We start from the raw sequence: 12,705 nt of genomic DNA, 5'->3' as shown, positions 1-12,705 counted from the left end.
CTCCAAGATAATCCATATACCAGACAGGTGTGGCATATCGACAAGCTGATTCAACAAATGCACCTTGTGCTGGGGACAATAAAAGGCCACTAAAATGTGTAAAACAGCACAATGCCACGGGTGTCTCAAGTTGAGGGAGCGTGCAATTGTGCCCCATGGTGGTGGGGTTATGGTATGGGCAGGCATAAGCTACAGACGAACACAATTTAATTTTATCTAAGGAAATTTTAATGCACAGAGATACAGTGACGAGATACTGATGGCCATTGTCATGTTATTCATCCCCTGCCATCACCTCATGGTTCAGCATGATAATGCAAAGTCCCATGTCACAACGATTTGTGCACAATTCCTGGAAGCTGAAAATGTCCTAATTCTTCTATGGCCTGCATACTCACCAGACATGTTACCCACTGAGCATGTTTGGGATGCTCTGGATCGATGTGTACGACAGCATGTTCCAGTTCCCGCCAATTACCAGCAACTTCGCACAGCCATTGAAGAGGAGTGGGACAACATTCCACAGGCCACAATCAACAGCCTGATCAACTGTATGCAAAGGAGATGTGTCGCATTGCATGAGGAAAGTAGAGACCCACAGTGGAGGTGTCATAATACCCATGAAACCTAGCGATCCAACGGAAATGGTTCCAATTGTTTTTCCACCATTCATTTTTCCAATAAGGGATTTTAGAAACACTTAAAATAAGGGCTGTTTCGTGTAGGTTTAACGGATGTGAAACAGCTAGCTTAGTTAGCGGTAGTGCGCACTAAATAGCGTTTCAATCAGTGACGTCACTTGCTCTGAGACCTTGAAGTAGTAGTTCCCCTTGCTCTGCAAGGGCCGTGGCTTTTGTGGCGCGATGGGTAACGATGCTTCGTGGGTGTGAGTTGTTGATGTGTGCAGAGGGCTCCTGGTTCGCGCCCGGGTATGGGCGAGGGGACGGTCTAAAGTTATACGACAATCATGCAAGACTACAAATCCCTGCAAGATACTGCACATCATCTCTTGCTAACATGTATTGTGCCAATTTAAAACTTGCACGAACGAGACAGTTCACAGAATTGTCAATTTAAAGAAATATAGCCAATTTATTCACAACTACATTTAGCTAACATTAGATAGTTATTCCAGAGATTCTTACCTTTGCCTCGATTTGGCTGTCTCACCCAGATCATGGCATGTGTAGTTCTTTATGACAGCCATTTTATCAGCAACCAGGTAGGCAGGTTGAGAACAAGTTCTCATTTACAATTGCGAACTGGCCAAGATAAAGCAAAGCTAATTAGCATTTCATTTTTGTGGTGTAAATACAGGCAAATATATTGATAGAAGTCACCTTGTCCTAGAGATTTACGTTGTTATCAAAACGCCATGTCAGGTTAAGCCTACACAAAACACAGCCCTTATTTTAAGTGTTTCTAAAATCCCCTATGGGAAAAATTGTGAAGAAACGATTGGACAGCAAGGTTTTAATGGGTAGTATGACTCGTATTATATAGTCATACCAGATTCGGACTGATTTACTGATCCATGTCTCCACCTTAAAAAAAAAAGTTTGTGACCAACAGATGCATATGTGTATTCACAGTCATGTGAAATCCATAGATTAGTGCCTAATCTATTTCAATTTGACTGATTTTCTTATATGAAAAAGAACATATTTGAAATGGTTGCATTTATATTTTTGTTCAGTGTCATTTAACTTTCTTTCGCTTTCACAAAACCAGCAATCTAGCTTGCTAGACAGCTAGCGAGTTAACTTAGGTGGCGAAGCAAGACGTTCTTATGTTTGTGTAGCAGTGTGATGTTGTTCCTCTTGATTATGCACCAAATTGTACACAAAGACCATTTCAAATAGGCCAGGTCAAGAGGGGATGTTAATAATTTGATAATAATAATTTAGTGTATTTTTTAATTACAGCTGCATAGAAAATGTTTTTCATTGGTGTACAAACACTTTTTCATATCAATATTGAACATACATGTGATTGTAAAAGTTTAGTATATTTTGGTTTGGCCCATCGCGGGTTATCTGTATTTCCGTACCCCCTTATTGTTCTCTTTTGCCTGACCTTCGGCTAGCAAGGTGCCTGAGAGCTAGGACTCCGCCAAGGGTTAACATATTGTGTGTTGTCTCTTCGTGTGCAGGGCAAATACAAATAACTCCACGAGCAGACCTTCAGTTGTGGCAGCGTCCTAACTAAAAGTACACAACGCAGAACGAACCACGCTACAAACTACCAGCTCAAGCCGACCACCGGAGCTGTGCATGTGGATGAGATGCGCGATCTGCGCATGCGTATTTGTTGATGTTTTATTTATTTATTTTATTTTATTTCACCTTTATTTAACCAGGTAGGCAAGTTGAGAACAAGTTCTCATTTACAATTGCGACCTGGCCAAGATAAAGCAAAGCAGTTCGACACATACAACGACATGGAGTAAAACAAACATACAGTCAATAATACAGCATAAACAAGTCTATATACAATGTGAGCAAATGAGGTAAGATAAGGGAGGTAAAGGCAAAAAAAAGGCCATGGTGGCAAAGTAAATACAATATAGCAAGTAAAACACTGGAATGGCAGATTTGCAGTGGAGAACGTGCAAAGTAGAAATTAAAATAATGGGGTGCAAAGGAGCAAAATAAATACAGTAGGGAAAGAGGTAGTTGTTTGGGCTAAATTATAGGTGGGCTATGTACAGGTGCAGTAATCTGTGAGCTGCTCTGACAGTTGGTGCTTAAAGCTAGTGAGGGAGATAAGTGTTTCTAGTTTCAGAGATTTTTGTAGTTCGTTCCAGTCATTGGCAGCAGAGAACTGGAAGGAGAGGCGGCCAAAGAAATAATTGGTTTTGGGGGTGACCAGAGAGATATACCTGCTGGAGCGCGTGCTACAGGTGGGTGACGCTATGGGTGATGCTATGGCTATGGTCTTGTAGATGACATGGAACCAGTGGGTTTGGCGACGAGTATGAAGCGAGGGCCAGCCAACGAGAGTGTCCAGGTCGCAATGGTGGGTAGTATATGGGGCTTTGGTGAAAAAACGGATTGCACTGTGACAGACTGCATCCAATTTGTTGAGTAGGGTATTGAAGGCTATTTTGTAAATGACATCGCCGAAGTCGAGGATTGGTAGGATGGTCAGTTTTACAAGGTTATGTTTGGCAGCATGAGTGAAGGATGCTTTGTTGCGAAATAGGAAGCCAATTCTAGATTTAACTTTGGATTGGAGATGTTTGATGTGGGTCTGGAAGGAGAGTTTACAGTCTAACCAGACACCTAGGTATTTGTAGTTGTCCACGTATTCTAAGTCAGAGCCTTCCAGAGTAGTGATGTTGGCCAGGCGGGCAGGTGCAGGCAGCCATCGGTTGAAGAGCATGCATTTAGTTTTACTTGTATTTAAGAGCAATTGGAGGCCACGGAAGGAGAGTTGTATGGCATTGAAGCTTGCCTGGCAGGTTGTTAACACAGTGTCCAAAGAAGGGCCAGAAATATACATAATGGTGTCGTCTGGGTAGAGGTGAATCAGAGACTCACCAGCAGCAAGAGCGACATCATTGATGTATACAGAAAAGAGAGTCGGTCCAAGAATTGAACCCTGTGGCACCCCCATAGAGACTGCCAGAGGTTCGGACAGCAGACCCTCCGATTTGACACACTGAACTCTGCCTGAGAAGTAGTTGGTGAACCAGGCGAAGCAATAATTTGAGAAACCAAGGCTGTCGAGTCTGCCGATGAGGATGTGGTGATTGACAGAGTCGAAAGCCTTGGCCATATCAATGAATAAGGCTGCACAGTAATGCTTCTTATCGATGGCGGTTAAGATATCGTTTAGGACCTTGAGCGTGGCTGAGGTGCACCCATGACCAGCTCTGAAACCTGATTGCATAGCAGAGAAGGTATGGTGAGATTTGAAATAGTCGGTAATCTGTTTGTTGGCTTTCGAAGATCTTAGAAAGGCTGGGTAGGATAAATATAGGTCTGTAGCAGTTTGATTCGCTATAAGTGAATGTATACTGTAAATAGTGAAGGTGAATGTAGCATATTCACTAGATAAGGGTATTTGTGTCTATTTGCTTGTTTTGAAGGAATTTGTTTATTGCATTTTTTTGTATGCAGAATATTACATTGTATTTTAGTGCTCTATTGAGCCATGGAAGATTCTCAAGTCCATAAAATGAGTTATGCTGGGGATTTTAGTGTGGGTAGAGGGAGGGTTGTCCTTGCATTTACACCATTTGTACAGTCAGCTCCTGGGAGTAGAGTGTTTGCTAGTCCTGAGTTTACAAGCTCTGGGAGGGTTAGGCTGTTTACTCCACCTGACCAGGGTTTCCCACCTCTGTCTTTTGATGTACCATCATCCCCAGTCCTCAGTAATAATGGGACACTTCCGAGTCAGTTTAGTGACCTTATTAAGCAGATTGGTTCAGAGATAGGAGAATCTATCAGAGCGAGTTTACTACAGCCTGGGACTTCGAGTCTTTCTCCTGCCCATTCCCCTCAACAACCCAAGCAGGGCACGGGATGTGACCAAAGTCTGGATGCGTAACAACCCTGTTGTCACAGATGTTAAGGCAGTGTTCAGTGTTCTCAAGCAACACTTTGGGGATACTGTCTGCTCAGGTATGCCATTAGATCATTTCTACTCAATCAAACCATATGCTAATGAGGGTCCACTAGATATCTGGATTAGGCTTAACAAAGCTGCAGAGGCAGCTGAACAGTACCTTGTAAGTGAGGGTAGAACCTTGCCCAATCAGTGCTCAGAGTTGGCAGTCATGTTTGTATGCAACTGTCCTGATAAAGAGTTGGACCATGTGTTCAAATGTAAACCCCTTTGTGACTGGACAGCCAGTGAGGTACAGGATCGTTTGGATGAACTGTTAAGGGAGCGTAAAGTATGTAAAGTGGGGCAAAAAAGTATTTAGTCAGCCACCAATTGTGCAAGTTCTCCCACTTAAAAAGATGAGAGAGGCCTGTAATTTTCATCATAGGTACACTTCAACTATGACAGACAAAATGAGAAAAGAAATCCAGAAAATCACATTGTAGGATGTTTTATGAATTTATTAGCGAATTATGCTGGAAAATAAGTATTTGGTCACCTACAAACAAGCAAGATTTCTGGCTCTCCCAGACCCTTAACTTCTTCTTTAACAGGCTCCTCTGTCCTCCACTCGTTACCTGTATTAATGGCACCTGTATTAATGGCACCTTATCAGTATAAAAGACACCTGTCCACAACCTCAAACACTCACACTCCAAACTCCACTATGGCCAAGACCAAATAGTTGTCAAAGGACACCAGAAACAAAATTGTAGACCTGCACCAGGCTGGGAAGACTGAATCTGCAATAGGTGAGCTTGGTTTGAAGAAATCAACTTTGGGAGCAATTATTAGAAAATGGAAAACATACAAGACCACTGATAATCTCCCTCGATCTGGGACTCCACGCAAGATCTCACCCTGTGGGGTCAAAATGATCACAAGAACGGTGAGAAAAAATCCCAGAACCACACGGGGGGACCTAGTGAATGACCTGCAGAGAGCTGGGACCAAAGTAACAAAGCCTACCAACAGTAACACACTACGCCGCCAGGGACTCAAATCCTGCAGTGCCAGACGTGTCCCCCTGCTTAAGCCAGTACACGTCCAGGCCCGTCTGAAGTTTGCTAGAGAGCATTTGGATGATCCAGAAGAAGATTGGGAGAATGTCATATGTTCAGATGAAACAAAAATATAACTTATTGGTAAAAACTCAACTCGTCGTGTTTGGAGGACAAAGAATGCTGAGTTGCATACAAAGAACACCATACCTACTGTGAAGCATGGGGGTGGAAACATCATTCTTTGGGGATGTTTTTCTGCAAACGGACCAGGACGACTGATCCGTGTAAAGGAAAGAATGAATGGGGCCATATATTGTGAGATTTTGAGTGAAAACCTCCTTCCATCAGCAAGGGCTTTGAAGATGAAACGTGGCTGGGTCTTTCAGCATTACAATGATCCCAAACACGTCTGCCCGGGCAACGAAGGAGTGGCTTCTTTAGAAGCATTTCAAGGTCCTGGAGTGGCCTAGCCAGTCTCCAGATCTCAACCCCATAGAAAATCTTTGGAGGGAGTTGAATGTCCGTGTTGACCAGCAACAGCCCCAAAACATCACTGCTCTAGAGGAGATCTGCATGGAGGAATGGGCCAAAATACCAGCAACAGTGTGTGAAAACCTTGTGAAGACTTACAGAAAACGTTTGACCTCTGTCATTGCCAACACAGGGTATATAACAAAGTATTGAGCTAAACATTTGTTATTGACCAAATACTTATTTTCCACCATAATTTGCAAATAAATTCATTAAAAATCCTACAATGTGATTTTCAGGATTTTTTTTCTCATTTTGTCTGTCATCTTTTTAAGTGGGAGAACTTGCACAATTGGTGGCTGACTAAATACTTTTTTGCCCCACTGTAGAACACAACTTTCACAGCAGGTGGCTGCTGACTTTGACTCCCCCCAGGAGGATGTGGATCCTGTGAGCAGACCTAATGTTTCATCTTTTTCTCGATGTGGCCGTGAACCAGAGCAGGCCCCATTTGCATCTGAGGGTTGGACATTAGAGAAAGTTTTGAGTATGCTAGAGAAGGCTCTTGTCAGCAATACTCAGTCTGTGAACATAGAACCCCGTAAACAGTTCCCCAAGCGTCAGTGTGAGTGTGCTGTCTGTGGAAGCACTAATCACTGGACCAAAGCTCACTGTCAGATGCACCAGCTGTGTTTCAAGTGCTTCTCTCCGGGCCACATGAGCTTTGACTGTAGTGAGACTGGGCAGCAACAGAGCCCTGGATGTGGACAGACTGGCAGGTCTCTGGAAAACTAGAAAGCCTCCATTCTGAGGGGGGCAATGTGAGGCAGTCTAATTTTTCCTCCACTAATGATGCTATCCAATCTGTTTAATATTATTTTTGTGAGTCAGTACCCAAGAACAACACAGTAATTTTTCAGAACACAATGAGAATTACTCAGAATGACCGTTTGTTTTACACCACTGTGCTTGAACAGGATAAAGTTGAGCTGAAGGGGATGTTAGATAGTGGGTCCATGGCTACTATGCGCGCAGATATTGTACCTCGGTTGAGGGAGGCGGGAGTGGTAGAGGGGAACTTTCTAGCTCCTTCAGACATCATCCTGGTGGGTTGTGGTAGGACGCAAACTAGCCCAGTGGGCATGTGTTACTTAAAAATACAGCTTTATGGCTTCAGTTAAGTAGTCCCAGTGCTTATTGTAGATGGGCAGGTTGATGAACTCATTGTGGGCACTAATGTGTTGAAGTCTCTGATTAGACAGTTCAAATCTAATGGCAGCTACTGGCGGGTGGTGGGTACGCCAGGTCCTTCTGGCCAGTGTGATGACAGCCAGTTCCTGCGTCTCCTATCAAATCTGGAGAGATGGAGAGGAAACTCCATCCCAGATAAAGTGCGCACCATTAAGTTGAAGAGAGCAGTAACACTCCAACCCATGAGTGAGCATTTGGTGTGGGGCCGCCTACCCCCAAAGACAAAACTCTCTGTGGGCAGTACTGTTGTTGTCAATCTCAGCACATCTCGTTGTGTGAATCGACACATATTAGTAGGGAGAGTAGTTACGCCTCTGTGGGGAGATGGGTGGCTCTCTGTGAAGATTGTGAATCCAACAACTTTGCCAGTTACCCTGAGACGAAATGCTAAAGTGGCAGATGTGTATGCTTGCATTGCATTGGAGGATTTTGATGATGGCAAGCAGCAAGCAGCATACCGGAACGTGGCATAAGTACAAAGTTACAGCTCACATGGCAGTCTTTTAGCTAACAGTTCAGTTGGTGGCAGTGTAATTAATGGCATCAGTACACTGAGCAATCTTGGACTTCAAGGCCTGTCTGTTGAGGAGTGTCCAGTTTCACTGTTCTGGAAAGACAAACTTGTCGGTTTAATTGAGAAGTAGGACACAGTGTTCTCTAGACATAGCCTCGATTGTGGAGAGGCAAAAGAGTTCTGCCATCGCATACGGCTGACTGATGACCGATCATTTTGATTACCTTATCGTAGGCTTTCTCCAGCTCATTACCAAAAACTCAGGGAAACACTGGACGATATGGAGGAAAAGGAAATTGTCAGAAAATCCAGCAGCGAGTATGCCTCACCATTGGTGCTGGTATGGAAAAAGAATGGGGACTTGTGTCTATGTACTGACTTTAGGTGGTTAAAGAATGCTCATCCCCTGCCTCAACAGGGTGATGTTCTGGCTGCGCTGGGAGGTAAATGCCTTTTTCAGCACAATGGACTTGATGTCAGGGTACTACAATGTGCCACTGCATGAAGAGGATAAGAAATACATTGCCTTTTCCTCTCCTTTAGGTCCGCACGAGTACAATTGTTTACCTCAATGCCTTTGCAACAGCCCAGCTTCTTTTATGAGAATGATGCTGACCATCTTTGGTGACCAAAACTTTCTAAGTTTCCTTTGCTATTTGGATGATCTGATGGTTTTTGCTAAAACGGAGGAAGAGAGTCTGCAGAGACTTGAGATGGTTTTTCAGCGGTTGCAGGAGCACAATCTTAAACGGTTTCAGAGTGCAAGTTTTTGAGGAGGTCTGTTAAGTTTTTGGGCCACGTCATTTCTCATCAGGGTGTAGCCACTGACCCTGCTAAGGTTCAAACCATTTTAAATGTGACTGAGAGTGGGATGATGGAAGCTGATGGTGTCACTCCGTCTCCTAGCAAAATCCGTTCTTTCCTTGGTATGGTAGTATACTATCAACACAACATTGAGAATTGTTCCATGGTTGCTAGGCCATTGTTTCAGCTGACTACAGGTCAGAAGAAGCCTAGGAGAGGCAAAGGTAGAAAGAGGCCTAGTCCCTCTCGCAGGCTCACTGCTGCAGATTGGACTGCCGAATGTCAACTCGCTTTCGAAGCTTTGAAAGCAGCACTAGTTGACCAGGCACTGCTGGCTCATCCAGATTTTTCTCAGCCACTTTTACTTTCTGTTGATGCATCTACTAGTGGTTTGGGAGCTGTACTATCCCAAAAGCAAGATGGGAAGGCTATAGCCAGGCCAATAGCTTTTGCTAGTAAATCTCTTAATCATGCACAATCCAAGTAATGCTCACCGGCTGGAATTTCTAGCCATGAAATGGGCCATTCATGATAAGTCCAACCATTGGCTGCGAGAGCATAAGTTTACTGTGTGGACCGACAACAATCCACTCAAATATATTCTTACAAAGCCGAGACTTGATGCATGCGAGCAGAGATGGGTTGCAAAGCTGGCACCTTTTGATTTTGATATCCAGTACATACCAGGGCCCAAGAATGTCGTTGCTGATGCTTTGAGCAGAGAGCCATTTGTCCGCTCCAAAGTGATGTTTATACAATATGTTTTGTATACATTGCTTGCTATTTAGATTTATTAAACAATGCAATTGTTGGAGTTCAGAAGTTTGACTTGATGGCTGGGTGACTAGGTGCATTCTTGTCAAATAAATTATGCTTATTTATTAATGAATATCTGCAATGAGTTAATCTGGCTTTGAATCTGCAACAGTACATGTCAACAAATTAGTTCTGAATTAATACAGCAGTGCATTCGACTCCATGACTTGACATGGATTTCATGTCATTCATATAGTATACAGTTGGCAGAAATTATAAATATAGAGGATCTGGTAAAAGAAAGTTATGTTGCTAATATCATCTAGGTAGCTAACGTTAGCTTGCTAGCTTCTATGCAAAAACTAACCTAGTATTCGTGGCAAATTGTAAATATCTGGCTGCTACTAGGACAGTATTTTGTACAAGACACAAACAATTGCATAAAAACTAAGAAATATTAGCTTAAAATATTGAACAGTAAATTAAAATGTCCTATATCTTTAGTTTTGGATCAAGGTAACGTTAGCTATTAGCTAGATAGCTGACAGCAAAGGTGTCGGCGAGAGATGACGCAGGAGTTTGCAGTCTTGTGTGATGTCTACTTTGCTGCTTATTTATAATCTGAGAGTAAGTAGAGCCATATATATTGATAAAAGTCACCTTGTCCGAGAGAGAAATGGTTCTAAAATGAGTGTTAACCCCGATTGGAACCATTTGTGTTTGACCGCTAGGTTTTATGGGTATTATTTTTATTTGTCACATGAGCTGAATATAACTGGTGTAGACTTTACTGTGACATGCTTGCTTACAGGCCCTTCCCAAAGATGCAGAGTTTAATAATACAAATAAAATGGTAACACAAGGAATAAAATAACCAAGAATGGAGCTATATACAGGGAGTACCAGGTGGCATCCTATGATGGTGCCATGTTGAAAGTCACTGAGTTCTTCAGTAAGGCCAATGTTCGCTATGGCGATAGCATGGCTGCGTGTTCGATTTTATACTCCTGTCAGCAACGGGGGTCGTTGCAATAGCGGAATCCACTAACTGGAAGGGGTGTCCACATACGTTTGTTTATATAGGGTATGTACATGAAGGCAGGGTAAAGTGACTAGGCATCAGGATAGATAATGTGAGTAAAATAAACAACAGAGTAGCAGAAAATGATGCGTGTAAAAGTGTGTGTTATGTGTGTGGGAGTGTCAATGTAGTGTGTGTGTGTGTGTGTGTGTGTGTGTGTGTGTGTGTGTGTGTGTGTGTGTGTGTGTGTGTGTGTGTGTGTGTGTGTGTGTGTGTGTGTGTGTGTGTGTGTGTGTGTGTGTGTAGGATCAGTGCAAGAGAGTCAGTGCAGCTAGCTTGGGGGTAGAATTTGCCGGACGGTAGCAGAGTGAACATACTAAGGCTTTGGCGATGGGAGCTTGGCAGATTTTTGGGCTTTCCTCTGACACCGCCTGGATAGAGGTCCTGGATGGTAGGTAGCTCGGCCCCAGTGATGTACTGGGCTGCCTGCATCACCCTCTGTGCATCTCAAAAACTGGACTTGGATCTGCATTAAGTAGTTATGATATCTTTCGCCACTATTGTCTTACAACACAACAGATAGTTCGAACTAGTCATGATAATTCAACAATACATAATTTTCAAGTTTCTTTCCAGAAAAGTTCTTAGTTACATGATTGTTTAAATAGCAAAGGAGTTTTGAAGTTGAGGGTGCAGTATCTATGAAGTTTAGCAATGAGGACGAAAACAATCATAGTTCAGCTAGCCAGGTAGTTATACAAAGAATACTGGTAAAAAAAACTTTGGGACGGCATATAGCTGGGCGGCCATGACACTAGTCTAATTCAGGACACAGATTGTAGTTTTTTTTTTCACCAACGGGCCAGAGTTCATGTCTAAGAAGCACGGCTTCGACTGCTCCTACAGTTTTGGTTCGGTACTGCAGTTTAACTGACGCCCTGCCCAGAAAGACAATTTCCATATATGGCAACATAGTGATGTCAGATTTGAACATTCGTAATAAGACACTTTAGTCATCAACTTTGAGCACAAAACATTCATTGAATTATTCAAATAATTTTTTGCTAAGGACGATTTGTTTTACCAATCACGCACAGCCAAAGATGTCATCAATGCTCTCTGTGCACGTGATGTTGGTCCATGTAAACTAGATGCAATCCGGATATGCACTGTCCATGAATCGGCATATGCAAACGTGAGTAGATTACACTGAGTTATAAAAACTGGAGACTGTCCAAGATGTCAACCCGTTGTTTTGAAGGTAATATACCCATATGCTGATTCATGAACTGTCTATATCCTGGTTGCATCCGGTTTATATACATCGCATACGCGCCAAGCACTCACAGGGAAAAAACCCCCAGAAGAAACCAAATCAATGGCTACAGAGGGATTTATCTTTAAAAGGTAGAGTCCTAATAACCAAGGCTGAAGGTATCTCTAGACTAACATATGGTGTTCTATCTTTATATCTTGACCGTAAAATAAGCAAGGAGATAGACCAGATGCTTTTCAACTTTCTTTGGAGAAACCGTACCCAATTACATTAGGAAAACTGTTGTGATGAACACGTATGAGAATGGTGGACTGAATTTTCTGGACTTTACTACTTTAAATAATACCTTTTAAGATCAATTGGATAAAACAATTCCTAAAAAGACCCACTTCTATCTGGAATTTTATTCCTCATCATGTCTTCTCTACTTTTGGTGGCCTTAACTTCATGTTGTTTTGCAATTATAATATTGACAAAGTTCCAGTGAAACTTTCCTGCTTTTCATCAGCAGGTTTTCTTGTCATGGTCATTAATTTATAAACACAATTTTTCTCCACACAGATATTATATATGGAATAATCTGGATATATTGTATAAAAATACCTCTGTTTTTAGAATATTGGTTCCGAAATAATATCCTATCGGTGAGCCAACTGGTAAATGCAGAGGCTCAGTTATAAAGAATTCTTATCACTTTACAAGGTTCCTGTAACACCTAAAGATTTTGCAATTGTTTTAGATGCCAGTCCCTCAGGTGTTGCTATGTTATTCAGGAACATGTCAAGACCTGACCCTCAGAGCCTACCTTCTGTTGACTCATCAGTAGAAAATATTTTTCTCTTTTGGTCCATTCAACAACAGAGCGATACAATCCTTGTTTCAGCAGGATGTTGTATCTATACCTTATGTCATGCCTTATTGGAATGGATTTATTGATAATATCTGTTGGAAAAAAGTCTGGATGTTGCCACACACATACCTACTTGTTAACAAAATT

The sequence above is a fragment of the Oncorhynchus gorbuscha genome, linkage group LG13 (assembly GCF_021184085.1).
Source record: "Oncorhynchus gorbuscha isolate QuinsamMale2020 ecotype Even-year linkage group LG13, OgorEven_v1.0, whole genome shotgun sequence".
In the NCBI taxonomy this organism is placed as follows: domain Eukaryota; kingdom Metazoa; phylum Chordata; class Actinopteri; order Salmoniformes; family Salmonidae; genus Oncorhynchus; species Oncorhynchus gorbuscha.
The sequence above is the reverse complement of the archived record's forward strand: the minus strand, read 5'-3'. Positions refer to the sequence as shown.